Source organism: Pan troglodytes, chromosome 4 (assembly GCF_028858775.2).
Source record: "Pan troglodytes isolate AG18354 chromosome 4, NHGRI_mPanTro3-v2.0_pri, whole genome shotgun sequence".
Taxonomy (NCBI): Eukaryota; Metazoa; Chordata; class Mammalia; order Primates; family Hominidae; genus Pan; species Pan troglodytes.
In genome coordinates this window covers 137,208,298-137,213,186 of record NC_072402.2, presented here as the reverse complement: position 1 = coordinate 137,213,186, position 4,889 = coordinate 137,208,298, and the positions used below count along the sequence as shown (strand labels likewise).

The 4,889-nt window shown below is 45.4% G+C and overlaps 2 pseudogenes; both read right to left on the bottom strand.

Moving 5' to 3' along the window:
• Window positions 1-205: 205 nt before the first annotated feature.
• LOC100613349 (nuclear receptor coactivator 4-like) lies at window positions 206-2,408 on the bottom strand (annotated as a pseudogene).
• A 120-nt stretch (window positions 2,409-2,528) lies between these two features.
• Window positions 2,529-3,742, bottom strand: LOC100609438 (cancer-related nucleoside-triphosphatase-like; annotated as a pseudogene).
• Window positions 3,743-4,889: the final 1,147 nt, after the last annotated feature.

Genomic DNA, 4,889 nt, shown 5'->3' with positions numbered 1-4,889 from the left:
TCACCTCAGCATCAATAAACAGCATTTTTCTTTTAAACAATAACTCATAATCTGATGACTCATTTTGCTTTACTAGTTCAAAATTAGGCAGAAGAACTAAGCTAACTGGTCAGACCCAGAAACACAATGATTTGGCAAGCCGCAGTCACTTAGCTCATGATGTGTGATAATCGGCAGAAAGGCTGCTCAACTCTTGTCCAATCCTTCACATCTGTAGAGGAGTTTGATATAACCACTTCTCTTTATCAACTTTAAGCTACATACAGGCAAAGAGATCACAAACTGCAGGGAGGTGGTAATGGTCTCGGGGGAAGTTATGTTTCTCCTGTAGAGGTTAATTAAGTAATACTTCCTGGGTCTTCTTCCAAAGCAGCCACTTGTCTTCTCCAGAGGATAACTGGCTGAGATTGCGCATCTTCTCTCCTGGCAGGACCCAGTCAGCTGTGTTAAAGGGACACCAGGAAGTGCTCATATGGGCTTTTTAAGCTTTTGTTTGCCAGTTCTGTCTTCAGTGCTAGGCACTTCCTTGGGACTTCCTTCTTTGTATAGGGGCCTGATAAGCCACTCCAACAAGGGGTTGTTCTTTATGACTTGGAAGGAATCAGCAATTCTAGAAGGAACCACTGCCTTTGGTGCTTTAGTTTGTTCTATTAATTCTTTTCTAGAAGGACAGAGCCACATATTCAGGGAATCTTTATGCTTCTCAGGCTCAGGTGTGGGTTCCACGGGCATCCCATTTTTATCCTTTCCTTCTTTCTTCAGAAGCCACTTACACAGAGCCTCCTTCTCACAGCTCTCATCACACACACACTCTGCAGAGCTTGTACAGGGCTCATTGGCTCTGCACACCTCTTCTGCCTTACATGGGTCCTGATGGTTCTGGACAAGCCAATCCTCTGTAACCATGCTGGGGGTGGACAATGGTTTCTTGGCCTCCAAGTGGTCATTCAGACACTTCAGATTGCCCAGGTTTTCAATCCCCACACTTTGGGGCTGGTTTCCCTGACAGTTGGTACAGGAGTCAGTCTTGACAAGCCAATCATTCACATTATAGGACTGGAATAAGAGCTTAAACTTCTCACTGGTTTCACAAATGCCATTCTCAGGCTTCCTCAGCTTATGGGATTCCTGGGGAGTCACCAGCCAATCTGATAGGTCCATCTCATCTTGATCAGGAAGCTTTAGATCTTCAAACTTTTCCATTTCAATGGAGAAATGACTAGTAGTGGAATGGCTGTTACAGTTTTGATAACTTGGTTTTTCAGGAATTTCCTGTTGCTGACTCTTGAGGAGCCAGTTTTCTAAGCCCTTTAGGTTTCCCCAGACATTACTGAAGAAATTGCAGGCTCTGGAAGAAGTCTGGCTATTCTCCAAGGTCTGCTTTTGGGTGAGCCAGTCCTGGGGGTTGGTGCTGGGTATGTAAGGAGCCTGATGACCACTGGCAGGTTGGCTCCCAAGCAGCCATTCGCTGAGAGGGACAGCTACAATACTGGATGCTGACTTCTGCTCTGGCATTGGGTTATAGCTTCTCTTGTCCAGGAAGGGCCCAATATTTGATGAACTAGCATGAGCCATGAAGTGCTCAGGAGTCTGAATGATTTTGAGAGACCCAAATGTGGTGATGGTCTGGCGCAGAGCACTTGTGTCAGCTTCAAAGAGCAAGATAGTTGAATCTTTAGGCTTAAGGGTCAAACTGCCCAGTCTCTTCAGGCACGCAGACTTGATTGGCTAGATCTTTGTTTTGGGTACAGTCCAGTTGATGAGTAAGAAAATTGAACTGGCCCAATAACCACTAGAGCTACTGAGCCTGCTGTTGAAGTGTCTCCTCTTTAAGCTGATAGATGAGGTCTACCTGTTCATATAGCCACACCTCACAACTTCTAAGACATTCCAGGTGACAGCTTATGCAACTGTGAATCTGAGCTTTGACCTCTCTCAAGTTATCTTTAATTTGCTGTTCAGCCCGGAGAACTCCACCAATAGCAAGCTCCAAGCCCTCCATGCATCACTACACCTCAAAAGGGGTTCTATTTATTTATTTATTTATTTATTTATTTATTTTTGAGACAGAGTCTCGCTCTGTTGCCCAGGCTGGAGTGCAGTGGCGCGATCCTGACTCACTGCAAGCTCCGCCTCCTGGGTTCAGGCCATTCTCCTGCCTCAGCCTCCTAAGTAGCTGAGACTACAGGCGCCTGCAACCACGCCCAGCTAATTTTTCGTATTTTTAGTAGAGACGGGGTTTCACCGTGTTAGCCAGGAGGGTCTCGATCTCCTGACCTCGTGATCCGCCCACCTCGGGCTCCCAAAGTATTGGGATTACAGGTGTGAGCCACCGTGCCTGGCCTCAAAAGGGGTTCTCTATTACTGGAGCTGCCACTCTGGTCTTAGAAGGTATTCATTCTGCTCACTGCTCCAGGTCCGAGTGCCTCTCCGAGCGATCCGAGGGGACCTTGGGTGGGCTGAGACACGGACCACACAAACCTAGGGCCCAAAGCAATTTTTTGTATTTTTAATAGGGATGGGGTTTGGCCACATTGGCCAGGCTAGTCTTGAACTCCTGGCCTCAAGTGATCTGCTGGCCTCGACCTCCCAAAGTGCTGGGATTACAAGCATGAGCCACTGCTCCCAGACTAAAAAAATTTTTTTCTTTTGTCTATAACCTTTAGATTTATTTTTATATTTATTAAGCAATAAGCAAACAAATAGTAAGAGTTGGGGGAGATTACCTAAAATGGTTTTCTTTTGGAATAGTTTTCTAAAAAATCAAATAACTGTTATTATTTTAAGTTGCATGGGACTGAAGCTGCACCTGGAAAGGAATTTCATTTTCATGACCTGCAAAATTGGTTAGGCAATGAGCTATTATTCCCCCCTCCCTGTGAACACATTTATAAACTTCGATGGGGGCAAATTCCATCTAATACTCTGAAAACCATTTCTCATCTCATAATTTACCCAAATCATGTGCATGACTGCAAGAGGAAATAAACAGAAATCTTTAGGCATACATAAGCCACAATGGATTATTAATCTTGTACAGACAATCCAGCATTAAGGCTAAGTTGATCTTTTAAACATTTTATGGAAAACATTTGACATTTTCACTAGAAAAGCCCACAAGCTATCATAACCCCAAAGGCATACAGCCGTGACAGGCAGGGCTCCATCGGGCTCCTCTTGAACTGGGCACCCCTTCACAGGTAGAAAAGCAGGAACACACACGTCTTCGCTTCCTGCTGCTCTGCACACACATCACAATATCTGGCAGAAGGTGGTTTCTGTCTTCCTTGGAGACATTAAACACTTTCACGTCATTTCTGTTTCTGATTTCTTCTACAACGGCCAGTGACTTTCCTTTAGGGACTGGGATTGTGCCAGCGATTATAGTCCCTGGGGTAGATAGCATCTGACAAACAGCTTGGATGAAAGGCTAACTAAAGAGTTTCATTTTCCCACTCTCATCAGTGACGCACACTCTCTGCCCTGGGCCACTGCTGGAATCTGCATTCCTCAAGATAGGGAGCGCCAACTGCTCAAAATAAGTCAGGTTAACCACATAATGCCCAACTTGGCATCCACATTTTCCAGGTGGAGGCTCTAACCCAACTCTAAATAAAGGCCCCTGGATGCCGGACAACATGATGACATCAAATCCTATTCTCCCTCCCTGTCTGACTTCCTTTCTATAAAATCCACTGGGGTCACGGTCAGGGTTGCAGTAGAGTTGGGGTTGCAATTCAGGTCAGGTCCAGGTCAGGGTCACGATTCAGGCCCTGCTCACCCTGTACCGTAGGCCCCCAGCAATTTTTTTTTTTTTGAGATGGAGTCTCACTCTGTTGCCCAGGCTGGAGTACAGTGGCATGACCTTGGCTCACTGCAACTTCCACCTCCCAGGTTCAAGCGATTCTCCTGCCTCAGCTTCCCGAGTAGCTGGGATTACAGGCATGCATCACCACACCTGGCTAATTTTTGTATTTTTAGTATAGACGGGGTTTCGCCATGTTGGCCAGGCTGGTCTTGAACTCCTGACCTCAAGTGATCCGCCCACCTTGGCCTCCCAAAGTTCTGGGATTACAGGCGTGAGCCACTGCATCCGGCCCCCAATTTTTTTTTTTTTTTTTTTTTTTTTCTGAGATGGAGTCTCGCTCTGTCGCCAAGTTGGAGTGCAGTGGCATGACCTTGGCTCACTGCAACCTCTGCCTCCCGGGTTGAAGCGATTCTCCTGCCTCAGCCTCTCAAGTAGCTGGGATTACTGGCACCCACCACCATGCCCAGCTAATTTTTGTATTTTTAGAAGAGACGGGGTTTCACCATGTTGGCCTGGCTGGTCTCGATCTCCTGACCTTGTGATCCACCCGCGTCAGCCTCCCAAAGTGCTGGGATTACAGGCGAGAACCACCGCGCCTGGCTCAAAATTTTTTTAAAATAAAAAAATAAGATATCACTTCACATACACTAGATGGCTAGAATTTAACAGGCAGAGAATAGCAAATATTGACTAGGAGGTAGAGAAACTGGAACCCTCACACATAACTAGTGGCAAAGTAAAATGGTGCAACCACTTGGAAAGCAGTCTGGCAGTTCTTCAAAAGTTTATATATAGAGTTGCCATATGACCAAGCATCCCCTCACCCAGATACATACCCAAGAGAAATGAAAATGTGTGTCCACACAAACACTTGGGCATGAATGATCATTGCAGCATTATTTATGATAGTTAAAAAGTGGAAATAACTCAATTGTCCTTAACTAATTAATGGTCAATAAAAGTGGTATATCAATGGAACATTATACACAATGGAATATTTTTGGCAACAAGAAGAATAAAAAGAAATGAAGTACTGATACATGCTACAACATGGGCAAACCTGTAAAACATGATGCTAAGG